The sequence below is a fragment of the Sapajus apella genome, unplaced genomic scaffold (assembly GCF_009761245.1).
Source record: "Sapajus apella isolate SASKATOON/1434 unplaced genomic scaffold, GSC_monkey_1.0 scaffold38, whole genome shotgun sequence".
Classification (NCBI taxonomy): domain Eukaryota; kingdom Metazoa; phylum Chordata; class Mammalia; order Primates; family Cebidae; genus Sapajus; species Sapajus apella.
This window is the reverse complement of record NW_022436978.1, coordinates 4,081,988-4,101,032: the sequence shown is the minus strand read 5'-3', so window position 1 is coordinate 4,101,032 and position 19,045 is coordinate 4,081,988. Positions and strand designations below refer to the sequence as shown.

At 46.4% G+C, this 19,045-nt stretch overlaps 1 long non-coding RNA gene and 1 pseudogene across 3 annotated transcripts in view; both read left to right on the top strand.

Annotated features, from left to right (window-relative positions):
* The window catches only part of LOC116564772, a 125,740-nt gene that overhangs the window by 54,979 nt on the left and 51,716 nt on the right, over positions 1-19,045 (top strand). The window lies entirely within an intron of this gene.
* On the top strand, positions 17,316-17,411 carry LOC116565070 (annotated as a pseudogene).

Sequence of the window (19,045 nt, the reverse complement as noted above, 5' to 3'; positions counted from 1 at the left end):
GCATAGCTGACTCTACTAAAGCAGTAGATTAACCTGGCTATTCATTTAATCATTGATTCATTGATTCAGAAAGTTACTGCAGGGTTGGGCAGTGTGGCTCATGCCTATAAGCCCCGCACTTTGAGAGGCCTAGGCAGAAGAATCACTTGAGCCCAGGAGTTCAAGACCAGCCTAAGCAATAGAGTGAGACCCCCATCTATACCAAAAATTAAAAATATTAGCCAGGCATGGTGGTACACACCGGTACTCTCAACTACTTGGAAGGCTAAGGCAGGATGCTCACTTGAGCTCAGGAGGTCAAGGCTACAGTGAGCCATGATCATGCCACTGCCCTTTATCCTGGGTGACAGAGTGAGACCTTGTCTCAAAAAAATAGTTACTGCATGTTGCTTCTTCAAAAGATGCCAGGTGACTGTGTTGGAGAATGCTGAAAAGAAAATACTTGCTGCTTCAAACACCTAACCATCTAAATCAAGAGATAGAATATGAAATATAGTTGATTACCACACAAGAAAACACTAATTATAATACAAGGCAATCTAAAATAAGCATGAGATTGAGTTTCTCAGTATTGTAGATTTGTTCAGCACCTGGTGAGTACTTTTAAAGTGTTGTGCTTTTTTTGTTCTTCGTTTTGTAAAGTTTTGAAAGCATATAGTCCTTTTCCCTCAAATGGCACAAAAGGTGATATTTTGGGTAAAGGATGAAGGCAGGGAAAGTTTCTGACAGGTCAAGAAAATTGAGTATATAGGCCTTTGACAAAAGCTGCAAACAGAACCACAGAGTGCATCATTTCTTTCTTTGAATGATACTTTGTCATTTTTGACATATGGCTTGTTTTTCTGAAATTCGGTTGTTTTGAGACGGTATTCTGTGAACTATAACCTTGGGGATAGAATCTCTACATTCTTTTGGATAATCACCTCATTTTTTTAAACAAGTGGCATTTACCCAGCTGCAGTAACCTAAGATCGAATACCCTCTGGTTGTTTAAGAATTAAGGAGATGGGCTAAACGTTCCATTGAATAGTCTGTGTTTATGGAAGAAAACCAAGTTACTTTATGAAGTAAAATTGTGATCTTCTGTCACTTTTCCTCCCTTCGGTCTCTGGAAAAGAAGCCAAGCAGATTGATTTAGCCAATTCCAGCCAGGGCTGGGAATAGCCTTTTTGGAAGATACCTTGTATTTTCCTGCATTGTAAGTGTGAGGTAAAGGTTTGGTGGCTTTATTTTGCATAGACCACCTGTGGTCGTGGCTGTGGGGTTCCTGTGAGACGGCTGCACACCTCAGAGTACTCTGTGGAGACTCTGTGGACAAAGAGCGGGGGATGGGGGTTACTAGGGCTCGGGACCCTGGGCTGCCACCCCCGGCCCTTACTGTGAGCCTCCATGTCCCTGCCAGACCCTTCATGGAGCTGTGGCTTGAAAATGGAGGCATCAGGACTGACTTGCAGGTAGTGAGGGGGAGGGTGTGGGGCTGAGGAGAGAACAGGCGGTGAGCATGCCCGTTAGCCTCTTTCTTGCTGGGAAGCCAGGAATATTAATAGCTTCATCACATTAATCTAAAAATAAGGCCTATAAAGTCCTGACACTCCCTGAAGACAGGCCCTGCTTCCTTAATCCTCTTGGATCTGTCCAGGTCAGAGCAGCACAGCGCCCTTCCCCCTGGAGGCTAGAGGACCAGTCTCCCCAGGCTGCCAGAGTGGGCCTCCCGTCTGTGGCTGGGAGAGGCCAGGCTTCTGAGTTGGGTTCTCAGCTTCTTTTGCTTTTAAAATGGCCTCCTGTGCTCCCATTTCCTGTGTGGCCCCACAGGCATCCTTGTTTCAGGCCCTCTTTTGGTCTGTATTCTTAAGCCCCGTAGCACTTGGCGATGCCATCTGGCCTGCTGTCTGTCACTTGACCCTCACCTCAGCACTGGGGTGTGCAGAGCACGGGGAGGAAGCCACCTGCCTGCCTGCCACCTGGGGGCCCAGAAATGAAGACACGGCTTGCACCGAGGTCCTTCTGTTTCCTGTGTATTTTCTGCCCTAACCCCACCCTGCCCCCACAACCCATCATGCCATGAGTCCCAGCCACCTACCCTCAACCTGTCCTTGGTGGACACTTCTTTTGCTGCTTTGCTTTCTGGATCCCAAGTCTTATGAATTCTACCTTTAAGTCTCTTAGTGCTGACCAGTCCTTTGCACCCCCGCTGCCCTCCCCTCTCCACCCCCAGAGTCAACCTTTCACACTAGGGCCAGTCACCTCCCCAACAGAAGGCATTTGATGACAGCCTCCTCCAAAAAGGGTCAGGCTGGTCACTCCACAGCTTCCAGCGTCCACCCCATCGGGTGCTGACAGTCCTCAGATATGCCACACAACGGCCCATCATGGGCCAGCACTGGCCATCCCAGACACCTCCATCCCAGACGCCTGGGGGCCCTCCCCTCCCTCTCCTCTTCCCTCCCACCCTGAGTTGTTCTACAAGGCCCAGATGACTCCTCCACTGAGGGGCTCTCTTGAATTTCTTCTGCTTGAAAGAATTCCTCCTCTGTATTCCGTAATGTTCGGCACCTCTCTTGTGTCCGTCACCTTACCCTGCAGTTTCATATACTTGCCTTCCTCCCTCTCCAGGTCCTCAGCCTCCTAAGGGGAGCAGCCATTCCTTGTTCTTCCCCAAGACTTTGTGGAATGGAGTTGAATCTGTTCTGTCGGGTTGGCTTCCCACCTCTGCGGGGAAGGTAAATGGCTTCAGGCGTCTTAGGTCTGGGTGACTTCACCAGGTATTTTTAAATGTGACTTGAAAGTTTGAGAAGCGACCTTACATTGTCAGTCACTAAAGGAGAGGTAGGAAATTGAGGTGCTTTTTCATCACATTTTGCTTCGCCGTTTCTGAAAAGGGTTCTGTTATGGTGCCCCCGGAAGGACCCTGGGTCAGACAATGCCAGGGGCTTCATGAAGGCTGACCAGCATCCCCACTGTCCCAGCTCAGCCCAGCCTGCCTATTGTCCCATCCTCATTTCTGTACGTTCCTCCTTGCTTCTGTGCCACTGCCAGCATGCCCTCTCCAGGGAGATTGTGGGTCCAGTTCTAAGGCATGCTGTCCTTCTAGGGAGGAGGTCCTCGTCCATTTAGAGGGAGTGAAATGGGAGCTCAGAAGTCAGAGGAAGCTATTCATTCCCAGAGAAGTACTTTAAGGCAGGCAGGTGTGTTGTTTTTGTTGTTTTTAAGTGAGACAAATGTGCTTTTCAAAAGACTCTGTGTGTGTGCTTACACCCCTGAGTCTGCTTGAACATCTAACACCTACCAGCTCCCTGACAAGAACATTTGTGGCAGATAAAAGGCATTAAAAAGTCCTAAGAGTGAAGCGGGATGAGTCACCGAGAGAGTGAGCCTGCCAGAGCCTGTGAGAGCAGCGGGTTGCAAAGCTTGAGTGTCGGTTCCTCGTTTGCTCCGTCCTCCTGCCAAGCTGGGGCTCATGGGTGGGTGTGATCCTCTCCCTTCCTCGAGCCCCTACACCTACAGACCTCCCACTGCCTGCAGAGCTCTCCAGCCCACAGCACGCTCTGCTGGGCTCACCTGGTGCCTGAGGGTTTTGCTTGCCAGCTGGGACTGTGGGAACCAGCCGTGGGCTGCTTTTGCCCTACATGAGGAGACGATGAGCAGAGAGTCACTGTTTGTCACCCTGCAGCATTCATCACAGCACAAGGAAACAGCAGGGCGGTGTCCCCCTCTCCCCCAACACCCCCTCCCACCCCCGGCTGGAGAGATGAGAAAAGTGCTTGCAAAACGGCTGAGAAAATTTGCAGCAGAGGCTCACAGGGAAGAGTGGGCTCAAAGCACCAGTGGCAGGCAGCACCTCTATTCTCATCTACACAGAGTCACTCCAGTTTCTAGTGCCAGGCAATCACCTCATGCAGCCGCACCCTCCTTGACTTTCAGCACTGGGTGCCTCTTTACACTCAAGAGAGAGGAGGACATCCTAGTCTTTTGTGAAGCTGGGCATTGTTGTGGCAGAAGCTGGGACGTTTTGCAGCGCCTGCTGCTTTTTGAGGTCTTTCTGTAGTTCTCAGAGCAGATTTAAGAAATGTGGATTCACCAGTGAGATTGGCAGGAGAACGGGATACGACCATTTGTAGGGGAGGCGAATGCCTAGAGATTTGGTGGAAGATGTATTTGGAGAGTAATGAGGATGAGTGGCTTGATGGGGATGTGGGGGTTGGCGCAGTTGGGGAGTCTTGGAACCTGCTGATTCAAGGTGCCTGGGAGGGCAACTAACCACACCTGTTGTCTGTATGTATCGGCTCCTCATTAGAGCCCATTGCCTGTTCTTCCAGGGGCTTAATTGAAAGGAAGTTTGAACCACAGGCTTGTCTTTCTCCCAAGTCTGGCGGGCACCCATGGGTCAGAGCTGCACGGACACACCTGAGTCCATCGAGAGGACAGAAACTTCACAGACCTCCAGTTATGTGTGCCCCACTCTTACTAAAGTAAAGGCTTTTGAGGTGATGGGCCCAGCCAATGCCTTGATCTGGAAGTGCTTTAGGGCACACACTGCATGTGTTCGGGGTATACCTGGGTGCCCCCGGCAGCTGTGTTCCCCGTGCTATTTTGTATTATGAGGTCAAGCTCCTCTGAAGAGCCACTAACTGCCTTTGGATGGGTTTTAGGACATTTAGTCATGGGTCAGACTGTTGAGCCTCCATGGTTGTGAGAATTCCAGGGCTCTACGCTGGCCCTGCATGCGTCAGGCTGTGGTTCTGAAATGCAATTAAACATGGTAAGCAGCTCCCTTTACCCTTTCAAGTCACAGTGCTGACTCTTGCAAAGAAATCTACAAATAAAAACGTGTTTGCATTTTTATTTATGTAGAAGCAGGAGATGGCAAATTTTTAACCCTCAATCAAACCTGGAAAAAAAAATGTTAAGATTTGAGTAACTAGTTGGAACCTTGCCTCCTTTCATTTCTATATGGGTCTGTTTTTTCCTGATTACCAAACTCAGTAAGAGAACGAAGTGTGTGTAGTCAGTGTATAGCATTCCTGTTACCCGTTAGACCGTAATAGCCCCACCGGACATGCAGAAATGGAACTTGATTTATTATGAAACTTGAAAGAATCAAAAAGAGAAGAAAAGAAAGAAAAGCAAAGAAACTAGCCACAGATCTGCCGCATCAAACAGCCAATCAGGGTGCCCAGCAGCATAAAAACAGCACATCCTGCAGCCAGCTGGCAGCGGAGGGGGAAGCGGGCTCCTCTACCTGCTTGTTCATTTGACAGGAGCCTCAAGAACTGCATGCGTTATTTGGGTCTTAAACAAGGGGTGTCGTTTGTAGAAAGGGTTTTAATTTTTAACCACTTTTTCAGGTACGGTGTTCTTACGACCATACTGCGGTTTACGCAGGAAGTTAATTGCTTTATTCTTTTACATTGACCTTGAGAGGATTTTCTATCTAAGAAAAGTGACATTTTGGTTTTCTAATTTAGAAGCACAAAGGAAGTTGAGAGAGATAGTGTATGAGCCTGATTCACACTTTGGGGAAAAGTGCTCCGGTTAAATTATACACTCTTGGAACTGGGAGCAAAGATAACATTATTAGACTTAGGCATTAAATATGATTAATGGGACAACAGGCATAACGTCGATGCCCCTTCGTGTGTACCGCCAGCGTGCATTTCGTCCCTGAAAACTTGTGTGGTTGAAGGGCTTGAGTGAACACCAGTGAAGGTCTGAGCTCATAATTCTGACTTCCCCGGCAGTCACAAGCAGTACTAGTAATCCTTTACCTACACTTTCAAAGGGTGTTGTTTTAGAAAAGAAGGCCACTTCCCCCAATAAACACACTCATAGAAATGCCAGCCCTTGGGGGAGGAGGGTCACTTGAGATGAATTAATGGATAGAAAAGAGAAGAATCCTGAAACTTGGTGGCCTGGAGGGACGGGGAGATTAAACTTGCCTGAATTAATTGTCATGCTGAAGCCATTTCACAATGTATATGTATCTCAAAACACGACATTGTGCACCATCAGTATGTTCAGTTTTTACTTTATCAACACAAAATAAATGAAAAAATCATGCTGACATCTTTTAAAAGGATAGCCAGGGCTGGGCGCGGTGGCTCATGCCTGTAATCCCGACACTTTGGGAGGCCAAGGCGGGCGGATCACGAGGTCAAGAGATCGAGACCAGCCTGGGCAACATGGTAAAACCCCGCAGTTCTCTACTAAAAACACAAAAATTAGCTGAGCTGGGTGGCACGTGCCTGTAGTTCCAGCTACTCCGGAGGCTGAGGCAGGAGAATCACTTGAACCCGGGAGGTGGAGGTTGCAGCGAGCCAAGATTGTGTCACTGCACTCCAGCCTCGGGCAACAGAGCAAGACTCCATCTCAAAAGAAAAAAAAAAAGGGATAACTGGTTTGGCTTTGCGTGTCAAGCTGACAGGTGGCTTCCTGTTGGAACCCACTCACTCCTCGGCTCAGGCAGGGGCTGGTAGCTCATGATGCCAGCACAGCCTTCCAGGACACATTTTGACAATGCTTTGGAGTAGTCTCACCTCACAGTGGGAAGACCCAGAGTTCTTACTCAGCTGACAGAGAAAGCCACATGTAAAACTCAATCATTTTGGAATGATAATGATGGAGGGACAAGGGTGATCTGTGGCTGTCATCCTCTACCCCTCTGGGGAATATGTGATGTCTTCGTCTCCTCAAAGAAGAATAAAAGGCGGGGACAGGACTTCCCCTGGGGGTTAGTATGGTGGCAGGTGCCACCACATACACTTTCTAAATTACTAAGGGGCTTCTGCAGCAATCCAAAACAAACAAACTTGAAAGTAATTTTCTTATCCACATCAAGATCAGGGTAACATTTGTGTGTGTTTTTATATACTTGAAGTAAAAATTAGAATAGTCAATTAACCCTATTGGAAAACTTTAATACTTCCATTTTAAAAATACCGTCTTCACTCTTTTCTTTGAAAAGCTCCACAAATTACTGCTTACTTTTAGATTCTCTCCTGGATTTTAATATACCCTCTAGGCATTAAAACAGGAATATGTCTGATATCCATCTGATATTTAGAAATTACATTTACTGGTATAACTTTCATTCTTTGTTATTACTGTTATTGCTGTAATTGCCAGCACTCATTGTCCATTGTTGTGGTGTGAAAAACAAAATTGATGAAAGTTTATTTTTCTCTCCCTCTCCAGACCTGCCCTCTCTATCTGCCAGTTCTATCAGCAAAACAGTCTGGGTAGGTCTTGTTTGTGTTTGTTTTAATCTCTTCAAACTTCTGGTTCCTGCCCAGTAACTCCCGAGCTGGGTCTCAGGCGCTTGTCTGCCAAAATATGCTGACTGCATCCCTGAAAATTGATCGTATATTAAGAACTGCCAAGAGGCTCAGCCACTTCTGGGGCCAAGTCACCACAGCCAGGTCCACGGCAAGAGGGAGCCCTCCCGGCAGGCAGTACTGCCCTGTACGCAGGAGGTTTGAGACAGGGAATATGCTCATGGGAGGCGGTAAGAGAATTAGAAGGGGCAGAGACGGGGGCATGAGGAGACGGGGAGCAGTGGGGACAGAGTGGGAACAGAAGCAGGAGATGTGTGGAAACTGGTAGGAAAAAAGCAACCAATTAGAAAAATGGCTGATAGGATGTTGATAATATCACAGGAATGTTTTTAAAGGCCTGTTTTCCAAAAGTGAATATGGGGGAAACTGAGAAATGAGGATACCAGATAAGTTCCACCTGCAGAGGCCTGGAAAGGTTGCCAGATCCATGTGGGACAGTCACAGTTCCTGAGAAAGAGGGGCAGTTATACAAGGCATGGGAAGCTAAGTAGGGTGCAACTTCTAGAATTGGGGGTAGCAGCCCAGAGTGCTGGCTGAATAAATATTCGGCTGAATCTGCTTTTTTTTTTTTTTTTTCCAGACAGAGTCTCACTCTGTCACACAGGTTAGAGTACAGTAGTGTGATCTCAGCTCACTGCAACCTCCACCTCCTGGGTTCAAGAGATTTTCCTGCCTCACCTTCCCGAGTAGCTGGGACTACAGGCATGTGCCACTACACCCAGCTTTTACGTATATGTGTGTGTGTGTGTGTGTGTGTGTGTGTGTGTGTGTGTGTGTATACATGTGTATATATATATTTGTATTTTTAGTAGAGACGGGGTTTCACCATGTTGGCTAGGATGGTCTTGATCAATTGACCTTGTGATCCGCCTGCCTTGGCCTCCCAAAGTGCTGGGATTACAGAGCCATCGAGCCCCATCTGAGTCTGCTTTTTTAGCTGATCAGTTGGAATGCCTGAAGCCCAATTGCCAAGCACTCACTCTACACATTATCTTGAGTCCCCTTTGTGACAGTGGTACCCCCTGCCTCTGCCTGCCCAGGCACTCACTTTCCTCTAGGGAGACAGGCAGGAAGCAGGTGGATACAGGACGGTTTCGGTATGGGGCTGCAGGAGCATCAAGGGGCAGGCATCACCAGCCTTCGAGGTTAGGCAGTGCAGTTCAAGCCAACACTGGAGGAGGGGGAGAGGGAGCTGTACCGCCAGCTCTTAGTTGTATAACATTGAAAGTGGGTAGGCTGAGGAGGGGTGGAACCTCAGAATCTAAGAGAATTCAAAGGAGGGTAGCAGTCCATCTTTCCCAAATGCATAGTCTTTTTTTTTTAAATCCAACTATTTTTTAAACTGTACTGGGCATATGGTACCTTCCAAGACCAAGAGACAGCCAGATGGAGTTGAGAGGGATCATGAAACCTATTTTGTTTTAGCAACTCTTGGGCTGCAAATATTGTTCAGCCTCCACTCCCTCAGGCTGCAGGAGCTCATAGCGGTCTGAGTTCCCAAGGGTTCATGTGGGCACCACTGTGACCCCTCAGGCAAACCACTGGTCTCTCCATGAAGTTGCATCCTTTAAGATCCAAATAGAAATTTTCCATTCCTGAGTCATTGTAAAGTGAAATGAAAGCACCATGGAAAGGGGAAGGCTGTCCACCATTTAGGGAATTCCTGGAAGTGGCACGCTCTTGGTGCATGGCTCAGAGATGAGCTCCAGTGAACGTTTACCATTATTATCACTGCAGTCCCACATCTGCAGTGACCCAGGGGTGCAAAGCGCCTGCACCGCCGGCACTGTCTCTCCAACCTCGTGATGCAGGTCAGTCAATAAGTTCCCTGCAGTCAGATCTGGGGGTGGGGCGGGGGGAGTGCCTTGTCATGGCTGTGAACAAAGAGGAAGAATAGAGGGAAGGGTAGAAGGATTCATAGAAAGATGGATGGAAGGATGGATGAGTGTAGGGGAGGAAAAGAATGTTTCTTCCTCCCCTTATCTTAGAGTCTCCAGCTGGTGCCCTGTAAATTAAACTGGCAAATGACAGTTTCACAAGAGAAAAACAAGAAGACATTTATTAACATATGTATTGTTGGTGTACACATGGGTGCACCCAGCGAGGAGTAACCAGAGGAATGGTTAGAGCTTGGCCTTGTAAAACATCATAGGCTAAACAAAGGAAAAGGGGCTTATGAATTCTGGACTGGGAAGGCCAGACTAAAGAGGAGAAGTAAGAATAGGCCTTTAATTACTTGAATGCCCAGCAGCAGTGGTAAGGACCCTATGCATGGGCATATAAATTAACTCCTCTCCCTTTCCAGGAAGAGGAAAACATCTTTTACAAATGGAAACTTTCCTTGCAAGTGTAAATTTCCTTTACAAAAGAAAAACTTGCGCCCTCTTTTTAGAGCTTTGCCAGCATTGGTTGTTCTCAATGGCCTTTAGCTCAAAATCATCATGTGCCAAAGAGGCATATTTTGGGGTGGCATATTCTGCTGCCCTTCAGATGGATGAAACGACAATCTTGTATCCCTAGTCAATTCTAGTTGAGCTTTTGCTCTTCCTCCTCCCCGTAGCAATGTAGAGAATCAGTGTAAGATTTTGCTTCTTTTTTAAAAAAATTCAACAACAGTTTGTCAAGTACCTGCTGTATCTCTGGTACACACTCCTCCCCTCAAGGAGTTCATGACTAAAAAGGAAAGGTAAGAATAATCCTTGGATTACTTGAATGCCCAGCAATGGTGGTAAGGACCCTATACAAGGGCATATAAAGTAAACTAGAAGTCACAAGGAAGATGTCATGACTGCCGGCTGGGAGCTGACCTTGCAGGATGTGGGTCGGAGGACACAGATAGCCCTGCATGGAGATGCCTGCCCTTTCCCTGGGGGAAACTGCAAATGGCTCCTTTTGGTTTGCGCATAGTTTACTTGGAAGTGGGGGTAGGGTGCAGCGGTGGGAGAAATAAAGTAGAAAATGTAGGTTAGGACCCTATTATGAATATCCCTAAATACCAGCCTAAGAAACATGGGCTTTTTGTCTGTGGAATGTGGAGTAATTGTATACATACTTTGGAATACTGTGCAGCAATTAGCATATGTACCAACACGAATCGACTTCTGAGACCTGTGGTTTAATGAAAAATGTGAGTTGCAAAAAATATGCCCAGTATGATATCATCAGTGGAAAAAGAGTACAAAACAGTTCTATGTGTTTATATGTTGTTTTCTGTGGGTCTGAAAGGACCCACACCAGACTGCCAACAGCAATTACCTTTGAAGCAAAAGGAAGAACTAGGGTTTGGGAGTGAGTAGTAGTGAAGGGGGATGTCAGCATTTTTGGTAATCTTTTTGTTTTATTTTAACAAGAAAATATTATCTTGCCATTAAACTGTAATTTTAAAATTCAAAGGATAATGGAGTCATTGGCTTAATTCCTGCTCTAAAATTTTCAATTAGAACTTGCACATCCTGAGAATTGGGAAGATATTCTCAAACCACACAAAATCCAGGGATTTTTTTTTAAAAGCCCCCACCTCCCCCACTCAGAGCCTGCAGAGAGAAGGAACTCTTTCGACCGCTTTTCTCCCAGGCCTGGATGGCCTCATTTGTTTGGTTCATTGATAATCAATTTCAGGTGATGAGGGATGCTCTTGACCCATGTTGACCTTGCAGCAGCATTCTTCGTTCCTGCCCATGACTAGATTCCACCCTGTGGTGGTGGCTGGCTCCGGGCAGCAGTGGTGAGTATGTTTTTCTCTTTCCTGGCATCAGGATCATTTTCTTGGAGAGTCTCTGTGGACGTTGGCAAATAGTTTTGGCCTTCTTCCAAGAGATTGGGTTTATACCAGTCTAAATGAGGCAGGCATTTAATCAGTCACCCAGGGAACAGGCTTGAGGCCCTCTGGTGTCTTCTTTATAATTAATTTTTAACATTTGTTTTCAGTATAAAATTTGGGCCTTTATCCTCTTTGAAATAAAAACATAGCATGCATATTAGACTGTATTGGCACTAAACTTCACACACCATTCTTTTATTCCCTTCCAACTATTAACTCCTATTAAGCAAGACAGAGGGGATAATAAGATCCCCCTGCACTCCCCCGCCTGGCTGGCTTGTGTGATGCTTCATCCTCTGTAATTGCCTTCAGTGGCCAGGCTCTTTCCTATCATTAGTGTGCATCAGAGGCTCCTTGTCAGGGCCCGGCCACCTCCCAAGCTGCCATGCACCCCTTTTGCCATACATCCCTTTAATGCTACGGCCTTTCCCAGCCCAACCACTGGGAGGCCCTGGTCCACTAAAGTTCTTGTTAACAAGACACAGGGGATATTTCTGGATTTTTAACCCTGAAACTTACACTTGAACTGCTGGAGATGATTTCCTATTTGTTCATTTGATGGACCTGCTCTTGCATCCAGAGAGCCCAGGCCTGGGTCAAGGGGACCCAAAACAGCACAGTGGTTCTCAATCCTAGATCTATATAAACAACACTGAGAATGCTGACTGCAAGTGCAGTTTCTGAGGCCTCTCTTCAGACTTACTGAGTTGAAATCTTTAGGACAAATGGAAAATTAACTGGCAACATTTTGTTAAGCTGTGTAATTATTTGCAAGTCACTGAGTAAAGTGATCATTTTTCACTTTCTTTCAGAGAAGTTTCAACACAAACGTATCTTTAACCTTTGATACCCTGGACTTTCTCTTAGGGCTGCTATGTACCCTTTGTGCAAATTAGAAACAGGAACCCCTCTTTCTGGACAGCAGCAAGCCACACAGGAGGCAAGACTAAGTCTGTGGGGCTGAGGATGGATTTCAGCCCCATTTACCTCCTTGGCCAGGAGTCTTTGTGCAGTTAACACCCTACACAGTTGCACATGGCAACCCTGCTTACTCTGTGTTCTGATAAACAGAATAGCTACCCTTGATGTTGGAAACAGATGCTCAGTGCTGCAAAGAAAAATCAGCACTGAGACAAAGGCTCTCTTAGCAAGGCAATCTTTACTTCCTGCAGGAAGGGCACCTTCACCAGCCATCTTGCCACAAGAGTACAATAAACAAAGGAACGGCAGACATATTTATCCTTTATGCATTTGGGGTTGTCCTTACTGCTGTGTCTGATCTCTGTTGGTGGGAGCCAGACCTCACAATCCAAAACTAAACTTGATTGGCTAACAACTTAAAACTTTTCTAAACAGGTAAAGCAATGGAGAACAAAAAGGAAGTCTAAATGAGGAAGGGGCATAGGCTGTGAACAGGGACATACCTGTGAGCACGTCCAGCACAGATATCTTGGTCAAAGTACAAGGACATAGAATGTACTACATGTCTGTGAGCATGTCTAACAGCTACAAAGGATAGGGCTTAACAAAGTATTACTAGCAAAAAGCCAGAAGGCTTTGAAGAAAGTCTTTAAAACAAATTATTGTTTCTAACATTTATGACTTATTCTTTAACAACAAGGGAAACTTTGAAGAGGAACTTTCTTACTTCCCACACTTAAGCACCTACATGTGTAAGCACAGGGTCAGCTTTTTCCTATGTAGTTATTATCTGTAATGCCAACAACAACTCTTAAGGATTTATGTTAAGAAAACTGAGGCTTGGAAAATCTGATTTCCCTAAGATAACACAGTCGGAAAGAAGTAGAAGATTAAGACCCAACCCAGGCTCTGACATGGCAAGCCAGTTGGATGGATAGGAAATTATTTACAGTCAGTGCCTTGCTTCTTCTACAAGACCATGGGTAATTCCTTGTCCTCCTTCCCTCTGAGAAAACCTTTAACTCCGGAGCCTGCGAAAAGGTCCCTCAGGCCAAGAGTTAGCTGCCTGTCTGTGCTGCTGAGTGAGCAGAAGCCTCAGGCCTCCTGATGATGAATGAGTAAGTGTGTAGGGAGCACCAGGAGACCTGAGTGAAGGGCATGTGACATGGCAAAGCATTAACGATTGTGTGTTTATTATTAGCAAAAGTGTCACTTTTTCCAGCCAGCCACCATGATTAAAAGTCCAGTTTCTCTTTTTAGTTTGTATAGGAATTGTGAGCAAAGGGCTGAAAGTCAGAGAAGGATCACGAAATTGGACTCAGCAAGGATTCGTTCCTAAAGCTGTCCTGTCCTCTGGATTATCAGCTGTGTTCTGTCTTCTGGAGTAATGAGCTGCCCTGAGCAGCGCCGACTTGGCTGCCAAGTGAGGTTCATGCTAGTTGCCACTTCTCCTCGGCAACTGTACCGTTAGCCATGGCTGCATTAGGAACCCCCAGAACTCAGTGGCTTCCACAGCCCTCAAGTGTTATTCCAGGGCTGCAGGGCAGCTGGGGCTCAGCTGGTCCAGGGTTGGCTCAGCTGGGCCCCTGTGCTTCAGGCTGGGCTCTGTCCCTCCCCAAAAGTCTGTGGGTCAGCTGGGCGGTTGTGCTTCTCATGGCCTTCATTCCCCATGGACCAGCAGGGTAGACAAGCTCTACTCGTGACAGCAGTAGAGGAGCATGAAGGCAAGTGAAAGCTTCTTCTTTTCACTGAGGTCTCTTGAGACGTCGGCTCCAGACTGGTACACCATCCATCTGCCAAATTCTATTGGCCAAAGTAAGTTCTGTGGCCAACCTAAAGATGGAGCACAGAAGTAGGGTCCTCTCCCCTCTTTAGCAAAGGCACATGACAGGAAGGAAGTGCAAAGGCATGTGACAGAACACAGAGAGGAGGGTAAGAATTAGGGCCAGTAGTTCCCCCTAGCACAGCCCCTCATCTCCAGAGGCTCATTTGGTGGAGCTTTTCCCTCCTTGCAGGCAGCTGGAGAGCCTGGGGCCCCCTCCTCCATACATTGTCCTCATCAATATGCTTCACAGGGCACAGAATTCACCCACCAGGCTGCTCACATTTTCGGAGAAAATCTGTCCCACATTAAATGTTTCTCATTCAATTCTCAAAAGCTCTTCTATGTTTTTTCCAAAAATGCCTCCCTCACACTGAGTTCACAACCTCAGTCTTGCTCCCTTTCTTCATTTCTAATAAAATCTGAACTATACAGATAGTCTTTCTCATAACCATGGCTGCTCGTTGTTGGCCCCTCCTTGAGTGGCGCTGGTCCTTCTCAGATGGGGCAGGGATCCCTAGCCACGCTGTGAGTGCATCAGTAACTCTGGGAAGGGGCCACTGGCTTCACCCTTCATGATGCCTCCTTAACGCCCCTCATCACGTGAGCAACGTCATCTCCAGGGCTGTCCATCCCAGACCAAATAGCAATTTTGAGGGGTCATCTAATCTGTTGGCTCCTAAAACTAGGTGGACATTCAAATCAGCTGGAAAGTTGAACACAAATTCAGATTCCTGTGCCTGGGCCTGGACAACAGCAGGGTGGGGCTGGAGGGTGAGCTCATTTGGGAGCTACTAAGTCACTTTGCCTGCTGACCCATTTCCATTTGGAGTGACAGACTATTCCAGAAGCTAAGCCTCTTACTATCTGTTACCCAAATCAGACATGGTGGCATTATTAGTGTCATGCAATTTTTTTTTTTTTTTTGGACGGGGTCCTATTCTGTCACCCAGGCTGGAGTGCAGAGGCTAGATCTCAGCTCACTGCAACCTCTGCCTCCCAGATTCAAGTGATTCTCCTGCCTCAGCCTCTTGAGTGGCTGGGATTACAGGCATCCACCACCATGACTGTCTAATTTTTGTATTTTTAGTAAAGACAGGGATTCACCATGTTGGCCAGGCTGGTGTCGAACTCCTGACCTCAAGTGATCCACCCACCTCAGTCTCCCAAAGTGCTGGGATTACAGACGTGAGCCACCACGCCTGGCCCAAATGTCTTCTTATTAAAGCAGGAGGTTCACATTCCTGCAGAATCTGCAGCCTTGTTCTTGTGTGACCACAGGTAATGGGAGACAGCTTGCATCCCCTGGCCCTAAGCGTCCTCTTTGATTCTTTCAAGAATCAAAGTTGAATAAATAAGTTAAATAAACAGGTTCAGCATAGAGAGATCAGTCACTCTGAACTTTACATTACCTGCTTTAGGGTTTAGGTTCTTCAGGTCACCTACTAGGGTTCAAAACTGAGCAATCTCTCCAGTGACATCCTACCTAAGGCAGACTGTGAGGGGAGGGTGAACCCCTCACCCCCATCATTTCTGTGACTGTTTAATTCTTTGAAAGGGCACTGTGACCAGGAATTACAGACTCAGCTTTTAGACTCAACTTACTTCTTACTGTGACCTTCCTTCCCTAAGTCATTTTCCCCCTCTGAATCTCGGTGTCTTCCTCTAAAAAATGAGATGATTGAATTAGGTCATCTAGAATCCTGCCACTCAAAGTGTGATCCATGGGGCTTGTTGGAAACACAGAATTTGAGGCTACACCCTAGACCTGCTGAATCAGAATCTGCAGGTGATTCATGTGCACATTACATTTTGAGAAGCACTGTTCTATTAAGTACCTTCCAGGAGCCTCAAATCCTGTGCCTTTGAAACTTTGAAATACAGGAAGGTTACCCTCCTGTACCTTCCCTGTCATTCTCCTCCACTTCCTTTTGTGAAGGCCTGTCTTAAAAGCCATCTGGTCCCTGGGCCTTCCATCATCAGCATTGCTGCTGATTCATTGTGCTGCCTTCTAGGTAAAGAGGCCTCATGTTCTTTCATGCCAAGGATGAGGGGCCAGGAAATCCAGAGCAACTTAAAAGCCATGAAAAGTCAGGAAGAAAACTGTAGTTAAAATTCTAAGCAAGGCTCACGCAAGCCTGGGTCACTAGACACGTCAGGATCACAAAATAGATTGAATGTTCCGAGAGTAGGGAGGGGCAGAAAGCAAGTTAGAGAACTAATACGAGGAAAATGTTACAGAAGCATGCAGGACACCTATTTTCCACTACTGCTTGCCAAAAACATAGGCTGATATACGCCCAGGAAAAAAAGCTTATAAATTTCCCTTGTTCTTTTCCTTCACTGTTTTGAAGAGGAGTTTGCCATGGAGTTGGAGCTGTGTTGATTGGCAATTTATTTGTGAATTGTTTCCTGAAACAGAGCTTCTCCTCTCAGTTTTCTGTTGTTCACTACAGTTAACCACAGTTTGGTGGAAACTTCCTTTTCCCCCAAGCCAGCCTCCCCACCCCACCCTACTGCACCTCCTTCAAAGGATATAACCACCTAAATTACAGGCTCCTAAACTCATGGAAGATATACTTTTCCTGTGCTCTCCCAGAGCCTTCTGATTTTTTCCTGCCTCTTTGTGGTAGCACATAAGCAACTATTTATTCTCATATATTATTCTAAGGGAACATGGACAGTGTATGCAGAAAACAAGAGTTATTCTTCACTCACATCTCAAGTCTTAGTCCGGGAGCCAAGGGCACTGCAGAACTCTGCGACATTGGATTAGAGGCAAACTGACATCGTTGTGGCAGAAAATAAGCAAAACGTCTGTGAACCACTGTAATAAGCAGTTTATTGAACGGGTCCTGGGTGGGCCAAGGTCTTTGTAATGAGAATTAAATGAGATAGCCTGCAGTCATCTTTCTGTAGGTAAGGAGACAGGTGAAATGATTAATTGCTCAAGGTCCTAGGCCCAGCAAGTAGGGGTAAAAGTCCAAACCTAAGCCTCCTGGCTCCAAAGCTCCTTACCTGAGCCCCTGTCTCATCCGTTCTGGCTAGGAAATGCCCCTTCCCCATCAGCCTGTTTCCCTGCATACAGTTTTGATTTTATTTTCAAACTGGAAATTATTTCTTCTTAGTGTTCCAGACCGAGGTAGCAGTCTCCTCCTCTGGGCAGCCTTCCCTGACTCCCAGTCACCCTCATTCTACTCCTGGCAGCCCCACCAGCTCCATTTTTTGAATGTTAACAAGCACCCTTCTCATAAGTGTCTGAAAGTGACTTCTCCAGTGGTCTTTCTTTCTCATTATTAGATTCTGAGAAGCTCAAGTCAGAGTCCGGCCCTGACTAACCATCTGTGTCCTTCTAAGTACCAGGCACAGTACCTGGCTGGAATGTCCATGTCTTTTCCTCTGTAAGATAGGGAATGTGCAGGTTGTGTTAAAACAACCCAAATAAATGATACAAAAAAGATTAGCATGGCCCCTTCGCAAAGATGAAATGCAAATTCGTGAAGCATTCCATATTTTTTAAAAAATTTATTTATAGAAAACCCAATCCAAATAGAAGGCATGTGCATGCATGCATATATGAATGGATATTTCTCTAGACATGTGTTATATTCTATTGCAACCTTGCACTTCAATGTGTATAAATTATAGAAGGAGTTGGGGCTAAGGCTATTTCAGTGACTCATAGAAGCAAGATGGCAGGGACTTGCCCTCTATGGCAAGAAAAACCTCTGTCAAAACTCAGAGCCCTCCCACATCCTAATTAACATTTCATAAGATGTCTGGGTTTTTTTGTTTGTTTTTTTTTGTCTCCATCAAAACCTTGACTTTAGCCATTATTCATGCAAAACTGCTGTGAACAGGGGTCAGCAGAACGTGGCATGTTCAGAAAGGTGAGCAGACGTTCATTTTTCCATGTGGCTTCCCTGTGACAGACAGCAGACAGCTCTGTTCTGAGGCTCAGAAAGGGAGAGAACTGACTCAGAGCACAGTGACCATGTGAAATGCACAGATCGCCCCCCAGGTTGGGCTTCTGGGCAGTTTGTATGGCATAGGGGTTAAAAATGTGAGCTAGCCTGGTTTGCACTGGATAGCCAAGTGTCTTTGGGTGATTGGAAGCAGTGAGGTCAGTTGTTCCCTTCTTCTGTGATGTAAGAGTGATAGTACCTTCCTCAAAAGCTGCTGGGAGGATTAAGGAAGTTAGTAGATATAAGGCATTTGGAACAGCAGCTGACACACGGTTAGTGCTGTGGTTGTTGGGTTCTTGCTATTCTGTCTGTTACTAGACTGGAGGCTCCCAGAAGGCAGGTCCCTCCTTATCATCAGTTTTTTTTAAATATAGACTCTAGCATAATATATCAAGAGGGTGGGTATTCAACAAATATTTGTTAAATAAACAAATATTTGCTCTTGGCTTTGGTGGTCAGGTTGGAACAAGTTGTGAGCTGATGGAGAAGTAGAGGCACAGAGCTTTGTGGAATTTAGTAAACTCCATTTTGTAATCAATGGTTGTTTCTTAAAACAAAACTGTCCACAAGCCCTATAACCACAGCAGGTCTAAGCAAAGGTTCTCAGCTGAACCAGTGAGAAGTCATCCTCCAAATACCAGAATCAAGATGGAGAATAACATGATCCATGACGATTCATTCATTCATTCATTCTTTTAAAAGTCCCACTGTCTCTCTCTTGCTGTTGTGTTATTACTAGAGCTGTAGCTAGGTCATTGCATCTTCTGCAGTTTTCAGGAAAGGGTCAGTGTGACAGAACGGGCCTTGCAGAAGGGAGAAAGTAAGGCAGGCAGAAGAAGGAGCAGAGTTAAACTTGAGCCTCTGCATTCATCCTATGAGCGGGTCTTGTCCCTGTGGCGACAGGTACCAGCTGGGCCTGGACAACTTGGTGTTTAGTCTGTGTCAATACCTCCCCCTGGTTTGCTTCTCCCCTTGGCTGCCTAAACATGGGTAAGAGAGTGATGTGTCCTTGCACTGGCACAAAGGGGCTAACACAGTCCTCAGAAGGAGGGCAGGATGAGCGTCCCTACAGGAGCCAGATTCCCTATGGGTCTGACTGCCCATCAGGTCTCTGCCAGAGGAGACAGCCTTGGAATGGTTGTAGCTTCACCCAGCATGTGGAGACACTACTTGGTACATTTGGGAA